The sequence below is a fragment of the Pteropus vampyrus genome, unplaced genomic scaffold, assembly GCF_000151845.1.
Source record: "Pteropus vampyrus isolate Shadow unplaced genomic scaffold, Pvam_2.0 Scaffold133, whole genome shotgun sequence".
NCBI classification, from domain to species: domain Eukaryota; kingdom Metazoa; phylum Chordata; class Mammalia; order Chiroptera; family Pteropodidae; genus Pteropus; species Pteropus vampyrus.
Window position 1 is genome coordinate 2,691,193 of NW_011888914.1, and position 12,334 is coordinate 2,703,526.

The 12,334-nt window shown below is 38.6% G+C and overlaps 1 pseudogene; it reads left to right on the forward strand.

Annotated features, from left to right (window-relative positions):
* The first annotated feature begins 7,129 nt into the window (after window positions 1-7,129).
* LOC111744373 lies at window positions 7,130-7,248 on the forward strand (annotated as a pseudogene).
* The last annotated feature ends 5,086 nt before the right edge of the window (window positions 7,249-12,334 follow it).

Consider the following 12,334-nt stretch of genomic DNA (forward strand, 5'->3'; position numbering starts at 1 on the left):
GGAGGGACCTTGAAAGGTATAGGAAGATATGACAAATGAGTGAGGCTTTTTTCAATTTATTCACAGCCTTGAAGGCATCAGAGAAACTTCTCCTTCCTCCAAATATTATATCCCAAAATTTCAAAGGATTTATTGTCCATTCAATAGGTAATAAAAAAAACTCGAGGCCAATAATCCTAATTTTAAGAGAAGTTGGAAAAACTTCTGTAAAGTCATAAAGCACATTTGCTTGCTATTTGGATATTTACCAAAAAAAAGAAAGTAGTGTGTTCACAAGAAACCACATTTAAAGAATTCTTAACTAATTCAAATCACTAACTGCCAACGGGGGTAAATTCACCAATGACAGATGAAGGTCAGCAAATGCAGGTAGGGAGATTAAATGATACTGATGAGAGATACAGAACTGGCTGTATATTAAGAATGACTGCTAAGATGTCGGATTACTTTAGAAATGAAAAAAAAAGTAGACTAAAATAAAAACTCAACTTCATTTTTTTAAAAGAAGCATGTACAAAAACATGACATGATGGAGGAAATTGCCCATGTTTTGTGACAATTATAAGAAGCCAAATAAGCCTGGTATGCATCAGATACTGACACTGATACATCACCTGCCCTGAACTAACCTACACCAGGGGAATAGCTATAAATTTTGCTAGTACATAAAACTATTTTCCTGATTCTTCTGACTCCAACCTCACGACCATTGTTTTCTATAGTCATATTCAATTACAGCACCTGATTTAAGGAGATTCTAGAAAATTGAAGAAAGAGTCCAAGATACTGGCAGTTTGGTAAAAATTCCCTAAGAGAAAAACTAAAAGAGCTTGATCTATTATGTCAGAAGATAAGATAACATAAAGATTTTTCCTTCAGCTTGTGTCCAGTCCGACAAACAGACATAGACACATGATCCATCAACATGAAACCAGAGGCCACTAATTTTTAAATTGTCTATCTACTAATTTCCCAGACTAGGTTCCCAATGGCTTCCTAATAAATTAGTCCTAATGAAATCAAACAAATTCTAAAAGGAACCAGAGTTCTCTCTCCTAGGATTATCTCTAGGTCTCAAAAGACAGTTGACAGAGCAAAATAATAAGGTTACTTTCAAGATTTAATCTATGGCAACCAGCTCCAGTATTATTAGTGTTCAAATATTACATTTCCCTGAACAAATAGTGTGTACTTTCTTGCCAGTGACTTGGTACTAAACTCCATCGAATTTAGCAATGCAAACATTACTTTGAGCTAGAAAGGGTATTTCTGTATTTTCTCATCTTTACTTTTATAATAGAACTTAAAATATCAGGACTCTGCCTCTAGGAAAAGACAATGTAGTTTCATAGAAATTTAAATTTAAAATTTTATGTATTATAGGCACCACTCATAAAACTATATATGAATTTTAGAACTTAAATTTGACATAAACATTTATCAAAGGAGGAGGAGAGAGAAAAGAAGAAAAAAGAAACAAATAAGGCCAGGAGTATGGAAGCTTGAATTAGGATCTTAGTGGTAGAAATGAAAATTGAAAACATTCAGTATATGTTTTGGAAGTAGATGAATAATAATGGGGAGCGTAAGAGATGCTGGCAAAAAAGAAGAGGCAAGGATGATTTTTGCTTTCAGCTCAAGTGACTGAGGAGAAGGGGTGCCATTTACTGGGATGTAGACTAGGGCACAGGTGTGAGCATGGACCCATTTTAACTGTGGACATTTTGATTTTGAGATGCCTAGTACATTTCCTAACAAAGATGTCAGGTAGGATGTTAGAAACAAGAATCTGACATTTCTAGGTGAGGTCAGAGCCACAGGTGCAGATTTGGGAATTACAGGCATATTGACAGTCTTTAAAGCCACAGGTCCCAGTGAAATCGCCTAGGGACAGAGTGTAAATATAAGAGAACTGGGGTTGTGGATGTATCACAGTTAAGAGGTTTTGCAAAAATGAGGCAGCAAATGAAACTAAAGAGGCGTTACTAGAGGAGAGAGACACAAGAGTATGAGCCATGTCACAGAAACTGAGAAAAGAAACTAACACGTGCTGCTAAAAGATGGGGAAAATGAGAAAAGAAAATGACCTCTTGCTTTGGCTATGTGAAGGTCAGTAGGTCACCGGGGACCTTGACCAGACCTTGACATGAATCAGCGGAGCAGTGGGGACAAAAGCCTGAATGAAAGGTGTGGAAGTGAAAATTTCTTTTGAGAAGTTTTGCTGTGAAAAAAAATCAGAAATGTTGTGGTAGTGAGAGGAGACAGTTAGGCCAAAAGATTTGCTCTGTTATTGCTGTTGTTTTTACTTTTTACTGTGAAACTTTCATGCTTAACACGTGCGACACCATAGAGTAATACTATGTACCTCATGAACTCATTACTCAGTTTTGACAATTATCATTTTTTTGCTTATTGTATCTATTGCCCTATTTTAAAATTGAAAAAATTAATATATAATTTTGCACCTGAAATTAATATAATATTGTACATCAATTGTAATTAGAAAATAAATTAATTTTTAAAAAATTTCCAGACAAAAATTAAGATATAATTTATATAGTAAGATTCATTCTTTTGGTGTACAGTCCTATATATTTGTGTACATACATTCAGCCATATAACCATCACCAAAATCAACAAACAGAACACTTCTATCACCCCCAAATTTTCCCTCAGGCCCCTTGATAATCATCTCCTCCTCTAACCCACAGCCCCTGGCAACCCCTGGTCTGTTTCCTGTCACTACCTTTGCCTTTCAAGAATGTCATATAAAAGGAATCACATAGTATACAACCTGTCTGGATTTTTTTACTAAGTATAATGCATTTAAAATTCATCTATGTTGTTGCATGTATTAGTAGATTGTTCTTTTTTATTGCTGAGTAGTATTCTACCATATCGATGTACCACAGTTCGTTTATCCTTTCAACAGTTGAAAGACATTTGGTTTGTTGTCAATTTTGGGCCATTATGAGTGAAGTCTCTATAAATATTTATGTACAGTTTTTGCTGTGAATATTGTTTTCATTTCTCTTGGTTAATATGTAGGAATAGGATTTTGGGGTCTTATGGCAAGTATATGTTTAAATTTATAAAAACCTACCAAATTATTTTCCAAAGTGGCTTACCATCTTATAATCCCACCTGTAATGTATGCGAGTTCTGGTATTCGGCTGCTTTACCAGCTGTTTAAAAAAATTTTTCACTCATTTTAATATATGTGCAGAGGTATCATATTGTGACTTTAATTTGCATTTCATAACTAATGATGTTGAGAATATTTTCAAGTGCTTCCTCCACTTCCTCTGCACCTATACATTTTTTTTGGTGAAGTATCTGTTCAAAGCTTTTGTCCATCATTTATTTGGTTGATTGTTTTATTATTACCAAGTTTTGAGAGTTTTCTTTTACTGCATTCTGGATACAAGTCATTTGACAGATATATGTTTTGCAAATAATTTCTCCTTATATGTGGCTTATCTTTTCATTCTCTTAACGGTGTCTTTTGTAGAGAAGTTTTTAATTCTGATGAAATGTAATTTATTAATATTACTTTAGTTGCCTATCCCAAGGTCATAAAGATTTGTTTCTATGTTTTCTTTTAGGGATTTTACAGTTTCAGTTCTTACATTTAGATCTCAGATCCATTTTTGGTTAATTTTTGCATAAGGTATGTGGTATGGGTCAACGTTATTAGTATTATTTTGCATATGATGTTCAATGGTTTCAGCACAATTTTTGAAAAAATTATTCTTTCTCTGTTAAATTGTTTTAGTGCCTTCATAAAAAATCAGTTGACTGTATAGTGTTTATATCTAGTTTCCCTACTATTGCATTGACCTATGTACCTACACTTCCACCAATATGACATTCTTCTTCATTGCTGCAACTTTATACCAAGTTTTAAAATAAGAAAGCATGGATCCTCTCTGTTTTTTAAAAATTATTTTAGCAATTCTAGTTCCTTGGTCTTTCCATATGAATTTTAGAATCAGTTTATCAAATTCTAGAGGAAAAAAAAGTCTGCAGATTTTGATAGAAATTGAATTGAATCTCTAGCAACCCTATGACCTATGCTTGCGAACTTCTGAGTGATAAAGAGGGTGAGTCAATGAGCTTTAGCTTTTCTGTGATTTTTTCGGAGATAAAATCATGTCCTGTATGCTGCCAGGTCAATAGGAGGCATAAAGGACTTGAGCTTTATGTTCACATGCAGAAGGCAATCTTCCTGGTGAAAAACTATGCTAAAGTTGCTTTTGTCTTACTGTCCAGTGTTGCCCAGGATCACCATTTGGAAAAGAAAACTGTTTAAATCATTCCTGGATGAGAACATAATAGTTACTGGGAGAGAACAAAGTAGATACATTGCTCAAAAAGAAGAGGAAGGAATAAAGACATAGGAAAACTAAGAGTCCAGTAATGTAGTAAGTAAAAATATGTAGGAGAATTTAAATGGAAAAAAAATGACAGAGAAAATAGACAAAACCATTGAAACCAATTCAGTTTGACAAGAAGAAAGAGCAGTAAAGGAAACAAGAAAAGAAAAAAAATACAATGCATTATATGGTTTTTATTGCTCTGCTTTATTTGAAGATTTCCTGCCAAAATATTAAAAACATGCAATCATGAATTACATGCTGTATATAAAATTAAATAAAATATACACAGACTTCAAATAAACAGTCATTATATTTTACTTATAATCAATAATGCCTCATGATAGAGGCATCTGGAACATCATATTTAAACATTTCTTGAAAGCAATAAACAAGGAATGTTCTTTGACATGTAGAACAGATATTAGTGTATTACTCACATAAGCATATGACTTTAACTTTCCACTTTATTTTATTTCTGGGGCATTTTCAAGTACTGTCCTTAATGTATCTCTCACGTGATGATAGCTGTTTGAGAATTAATTATAAGAAATTAGAGGGAGTAGATGATATGGAGTGATGCCTATTTTTAGCTCCACAACCCTAAAACTACACATCTGATATTTAAAAATGAGAATCAAATACAATTCTCTTGGATTCCTGCCTCAGCAACTGCCTCGCATGTGATCATTTTGGCCACAGCTCTGCTCTCAGCAAGTCTTTACATGACAGTCTTTTCCTCCTGTTTTCAAGCATCATTTACTCCCCCAGTCTCTCTGGACCCCTCTAGGCATATTGTGGTCCGGCCCTTACCTCATGGCCCTATAATTATGTTGTGTGTGCGGGAAGCAGGATGGAAAGGATGGCATCTGTAGACATGTCTGCCAGCAGATGAGTGAAAATGTGCCTTCACTTGCCTTATGCACTGCAAATATCTCTGACAGAAAAGAAAAAAAAATACGAGTATACATATATATGACCTCTGCCATGCTGTCAGTGTGATCTGCTCTGCAGGTATGAGCTCCCTCACTGGCTAGTATTTGTAAGTGGAACTCATCTCTCTGAAATCTAAGTGAAATGCACCTATTTTCCTCCTTTCTCCAATTTTCAAGATTATCCGGAAATTTTCAGCCGTTTCTATTTATTTGTATATCTTTCTTCTGTATTTTATCATTTTAAAGTTTCCCCTAATTACCAGGCAATGGCTCAACATAATATTGCTGTAGCTCAAACAGTCACTTTTAGTAAGAAGATGTTGTCACATTAATGATCCTGTGACTTTTAAGAATGAGGAATATATAAACGCCAACTGTTTCCATTAGAAAGAATGATTCCTCTCACTATAAAGAAAAATACAATGTTCACATATCAAGTGTCAAGTAACGAAAACCCCATTCTAAGCTTGGAGAGAAACTGCCCTGCATTTGTTGTTATAATGTCCGAAGTTATCCATTGAATTTATCCATAAAATTCTCTGTGACTGCAGTGAACTAACCAGCATGATTTCTGAAAACAAACTGTTTTCATATGACAGATTTAGCTGACGTGTGCAGGCCATCTTCCTGCGAAAAACACCTAGAAGTACTACACGAAATAAAGCAAAAATGATTTATTTAATGCATAGTTGAGTTCAAACTACAGAAAAGAATGTTTCCAGGGACTGAGAAAGAAGCAGGCACCAAAACCTACAGTGGCAAGAATTGACATGTAGGAGACCACACAGCCAGAGGACCCAGGCATGGCCTTTGGGGATTCTGAAATGCGACTGGGCCCTACTGGAAACTGGGGTCTGACCATGCAGCTACAAGCTGGGTAGTACCAGATTCAGCAGGGCCTAAAACTGGGTGGGCCCCAAACAATCGATTATAAAAAGGAAGTGATATATCTGAGATAAGAATCAAGAGGGTCCAGAGGACACAAGTATACTGCATGAGCAGGTTACCAGGCCCCTATAATACCTTCCTCTGTCACACTCCTGCCTCTCCCTCAGTTCACATCTCTGGCGTCATTTGCAGGAGGGGTCCCCTACGACCAACTTATGGAAAAGGAACATCTCGAGCTTGACTCGTGGTGAATTGGCTTGCTATGTTGGTACATGCTGAAAATGGGGTGCTTCTGCGCTACAGCCCAACTAAGGGATTATGGTAAGGAGAAATCCCTCTGACGAATAGTTTCAGAGGATGCACTTCATCATCCACTTTGTGTGGAAACAGAAATGACCAAAGATAAAGGGATACATGGACTCATGGGCAGTGGCAGACAACTGAGCTGATTAGCCAGGGGCTTGAAAAGAGTAAGATTGAAATAATGATATAAGGAGGACTGGGAAAGAGACACGTGGAAGGATCTACATGAATAGACACAAAGTGTGAGATCATCCACCTCTGTATGAGAAAGTACAACAAAAACAAAAGAAAGAAAAGATAACCAACAAGGTGGAGAAGATGTTTGCTAGTCAATATGCCAAAAACCCTTGGAAAATCCTGCCTTGCATGCCAAGCCTGTCAGACATTTAACATCTGAAAATTCTTCCTTTCTCTGAGAGGAGATAAAACATTGGCACTAGCATTTCTAAAAGCACCATACACAAAGCCCTCACCATTTCATCCCAAGAGATGATAATTCACACAAAATACCAGCAGAGAAAGACTGGACGCATGTCATTTGCACATCTCGCTCTTTATTCAGAAAAATGATGTATGCTTGCTTTTTTTTTTTTTTAATAACGTTTTATTTTAAAAAGCCCACTTCTGGTCTATGGCCATGCTACCCTGAACAAGCCCGATCCCGTCTGATCTCAGAAGCTAAGCAGGGTCGGACCTGGTTAGTACTTGGATGGGAGACCACCTAGGAAGACCAGGTGCTGTAGGCGTAAAAAATAAAAATATAAAGGATTGTAACCTGACAAGGTCCTTGCAATCTGTGAGGTCAACCAAGTGTTACCTTGCCTAAAAAAAACAAAACAAACAAAAAAAACCTCACTTCTTAGTGACCCTAACAAGAAAAGAACAATTATAATTGAATTTCATCTCTGTTAATCATTCTAACTTTTATAAAAAGGGCATCTGGACACCTTCCCTTTCTGGGAAACAGCTGTAAGGTCATGTCCACCAAATGACAACCTTCTTTTTAGTTCAGCTCTTTTAAGATGGGGTGGTGCAGAGAGGCTAGCTCTTAACTATGCAGACTTTTGAAATATAAGAAGGAACTTTAGCAGCAGAAGCTGAGGAAACAGCGTAGTTAGTACCTATGATGATCTAATATTATTTTGGTTATAAAACAAGAGACTTGTTTGAAAAACCTTTGGGTTGATTTTTGTTCCCTGTGTTTCTTTATATCTCACTGCTTTATTAACCAGCCAGTTAATCTGTGTCTGACACAGAGAAGGGTGTCATCTTTGCTATTGCCAAGCAATCCTAAAATCCATGTAACTAGCAAAGTCACACTGCCCAGAGTATTTGAAGGTCTCTTAGAAATAAAGAAGATAAAGAGAACTCAACAGAGAAGAGAGGAAAACAATTCACAGAAGAGGAAAAGTTGAAAGGTCAAAAAACACACAAATTGATGTTCGCCTTCAATAATAATCAGAGAAATGCAAATTGAGACAGTGGCAAAATGTTAGTTATACTTTACTAAGTGTTGGCAAGGTTGTAGGGGGATGAGAACTCCCGTACAGTTCTGGTAGGTGTGTGATCACTTTGGAGAGCAATTTAGTAATAGCTAGAAAGTCGAAACTTTGCGTTCCACACATGCACTAGAAATACTACCACACAAGTGCACATGAAGACATACACAATAATATTTTTAGTCACATTGTCGTCACAGGAAAAAATTGAAAGCAACCTAAATGTCCATCAATTGAGAAATAGAAAGATAATTTAATACATTCCTAGAAGAACAACTATATAGTAATTTAAAATATGAATGAACTAGTTCTACAAGCATCAAAATAGGTAAATCTTGGAAAAACAATATTCAACGTAAACAGCAAAATATTATTTATGTAAACATTTTAATATCCCAAACAGCATCGCATACTGTCTGCAGTGCTGTTTGTGAATCTATACATGTGCCATAGATATGAAATCATGAATAACAAACAAGAACCAATTTTAAGAGAGTAATTCGCTCTGGGGAGGGAGAAAGAGAAGATTTCTATTTATTCTACATGGAACGTTTTTTATATCTTAAAAAAAGACCTGAAGCAAATATAGCAAAATACTAACAGTTGTTAAGCCTGGGAGGTGGATACTTTCATGCTTATTTGAAATGTTTCATCATTTAAAAAATAAAAATAATTCAACCGATTAATTAAATTAAAATAGAAGCTGAAATAAAGCAGACCAGACTCCAGGCCTGCGCCGTGGTGATTGTGCAGTTCTGGGCCAGTGGAGATTGGTGGTGCTTAGGAAGCCAACGGATCCTGGCTCGCTGTGGGTTGAGGGGCCGTGGCTGTGGACGGGACAGCCACAGGGAGCAGGTGGACTGCTCAGGAGGAATGCACTTGGTCTGGGTTAGATGGGACTTGGGTGGAGGAAGGAGTTGGGCCCCGAGTTTTGGGCTCTCTGGATCCAGCTGAGTCAAGGCTCGTGTAGAGGACAGCAAGTGGACTGAGCCTCAAAATTCCATCAGGCGAAGGTGTGAGGGCTGACTTATTATGACCCTTCCCTTGTCTTCTCCGCTTCTACCCTCCTGCATCACTCTTTTGCCTCCTCACCTTCCCGTTTTCTTCCTCACTCAGAAATCCTCTTTCCCTTTTTCCAGATCTTCACCAAGGGCATCTCTATTTTGTCTATGTTATAGTATTGATATCTAATTAATTTATTTGCTCTATTTATTAAGAGGCTGAGGTTCCTAATGGTCACTTAAATTGGTTTAATTATTTTTATATCACTAGACATTAAAATAATAGTTTTTTTTTTTTTTTTAATTTGTGGCTAGTAGGTATTTCCTCACTCTAGCCCTACTCAGTGGCCTTTGGGGAGAAAATGGGCTTCTCTTTTAATATAGATTTTATTTCAAGTATTTTCTAAAAATAATCATTCATTAAACATCTACTGTGTGCCAACCATTGTGTGGGTTCAGAACTTTAAACAGATTATTTCATTTAATTCTTGCTAAAAAAAAAAAAACCCACAATTGTATGAGGTAGCTTATCCCCACGTTAAGGGTTCTTCTCATCTCATAAATGTGAAAACTAAGGTTTAAAGAGTTTAAGTAACTTAGGTAAGTTCTAGAAAATAGCCCAGCAGAAATTAAAATCTAATTAGCTTCCAAAGCTCAGGCTACAAGGGATGAATTGTTCATGACAAGAAGTCTGGACAGGAAGACTCTAAAGCATATTATTTTGCTCAGTATTATAAGTTTCAAGAAGTCTTATATTCTGGTAAAATTAAGATTCTGTGCCTTCTTTGTATAAGTGCTAATATGTTAAATTTTCGACAAAAAAACAGAATTTTATTTTGAAGGTGTCACATCACCCTCAATGGGGAAAGCTATATGATGCAATAAACATTAAACATCTAATAAATAACCTCTCTGTTTCTGTCTCTCTTTCTGTCTCTTTGTCTCTGTCTCCCTGTCACTCTCTGTCTCTGTCTCTGTCTCTGTCTCTCTCTCTCTCTCACACACACACACACACGCGTGCGCACACACACACACACGCATGCATGCTTACAGACACCCACACTTCCGTATCTACTAACCTAAATCAGCAGGCTAAAGGGCTTCTCAGAGACTCCCCTCAGCATTAAGGATGATAATTGCTACTCTAGCAGTTACTGAAAGATCAAAGAACCGCCCACAGAGCAGAGCTGCGTTTCATCTTCCACAGACCAAACACTAATACTGCCCATCCCCCGCCAACCATCTCTCCCTCTCAAGCTGCTGCATTGGACCGATTCCCTTTCCTCTCCCCCACATGCTCACCCCCACCCCTAAAATAGATCTGTGCCAAAAATAAATACTCAGAAAAATGCTTGGGGAATGAATGGAGAAAGGTAACTTCACTGCCATTATGTTTCCCTTCTAATTACCATGGTTTGCCTAAGGATGTGCTTGTTTGTTTGTGGTAGTGATGCAGAGACCCTTCACAGGCAATTCTCCCCAGCCTGTCTCCCGGGAGCTGCTGCAGGAATCCTGTGGCCTTGTCAAGCCTCCGGCACCAAAGGCCCTGGGCACAAACCACTCATCACCACTCCATTACCTTGTCCCCGTCCCTGTGTGCTGCTTGGTCAGAGGGCTTTCACTAGTGAGAGTTCTGCATTTTGCTGGAGAGCAGGGCTCTAAAAAAGGGGCCCCCTTTTCCTGGGGGAAGACGTTTTCTTGGGATGGCACAGTAACTGAAAGGACCTTCTGTCATGCATTGCAAAGTGAAGCTGGCACAACCAGAGAGATTCGATCACTCCCATGGTATAAAAGATCTGCCCTGGAGTGGATGGATGAGGCTCTTCGCATACCCTAGCGGACCCCGGCAAAGCAGCTCCAAGTTCCACAAAGAGAAAAAATCAGATGAGACTAAATGGCAGGCCACGGAGCGCCTCGACGTGGAGTGAAGAGATGGAAAGTCTCAGGAGAGATGCTCCCTGGAGCCTGGGTCAAGGCGACTGTGATGATGCTTCCCTAGTACACCAGGCACATCAGAGGTCCGCTGCCGAAGACAGATGCCGTGCACTGCAGTAAGCAGCTTGAGCCTTCAGTAAGATGTTGTGCTGCACTGACCTGGGTCCCACTCTCGTTCAGGGGTCCTCTTCCTCCCTGTCCCATTTCCACAGTCTTCCTAGGCGGTCAGGCTCAGTTCTTCCATCCCCAGTCACTTAATGAGGAGCAGGGCCTGGCCCCACATTCACACTTGAATCCCTGGCCCAGGCTCCCAAAGTCCGCTGAGCCCTATTCTCAGCCCAGCCCCTCCCGCCAAAATGGGGCCTCTGTGTCCTGAGGCTATGTTTTCAGGCCCTCTTCTAAGGAAATGTTTCTAAAACCTATCCCCACCTTTCCACATCTGCCTCAGTCCCTCTGGTTCAGAGTCTGTCTCCCTGGACCCGATCATCAGTCTCCTAACAGTTCACCATCTTCCGGCTCTGCTCTCTTAAATCTATTGGAAACCACTGTCGTGTGTGATCTTTTCCAGTGGTCTGTGCATGGCACTCCTCTGTTCAAATGCCCTCAATGACCCCCATGAAAGACTTTATTATTTGTCGAGAGAGAGAGAGAGAGAGAGAGATTCAAGGAGACACAGTGAATAAGTAGACAAATATCTATATCTATATATATGTCCTGAGGTTAGAATTATTTGGCATTCTAAGAGAATATACATATATTCTTTTAGAATATATACAACACAGGAATTCTATTTGAATACCTCAAAGGCATCTTAAGCTAGGTGCATCAATCCTGAATTATGACGTTTCCTCTCCAAATAGCCCCCTCCTCTGTTCCTATCACAGCAAACAGAGCAAGACAAAAACTTAGGTTCATCTAATCTATTCTCCACAAATTAGATCATGTCTATCTTGCCTAAATGCTTCCAAAACCTTCCCATTACTATGGGATATTATGAGAATCAGGTGAACTCCAAGGCCTGAACGCCAAGGCCCTATCTAGTGTGGTTCCTGCCCACTTCATCTCTCAGTGCTCCTCTCTGTGTTCCCTGAGCTCTTATCACTTCCTCGAAAGTGGCATGCTCCCTCTCACCTCAGGGCCTTGGCACTTACTTTTCCTTTTGCCTGGAACCTCTCCCCCATCCCCACCAAGTTCACTGCAATTATCCTCAGGTTTCAGCAAAAGGTCCAAGAGGCCTCGCCTTACTCTTGCATCAGGCCACCCTGTAATTTCCTTTCATCACATTCATGTTATCAGTTTGATCTTTTGATTAATATCTATGTTTCCTACAAGACTTAGCTTTGGGGAGCAAACGCCATGTATGCTTTTCTCATTCATGCTTCCTTAGCACTTAGGCC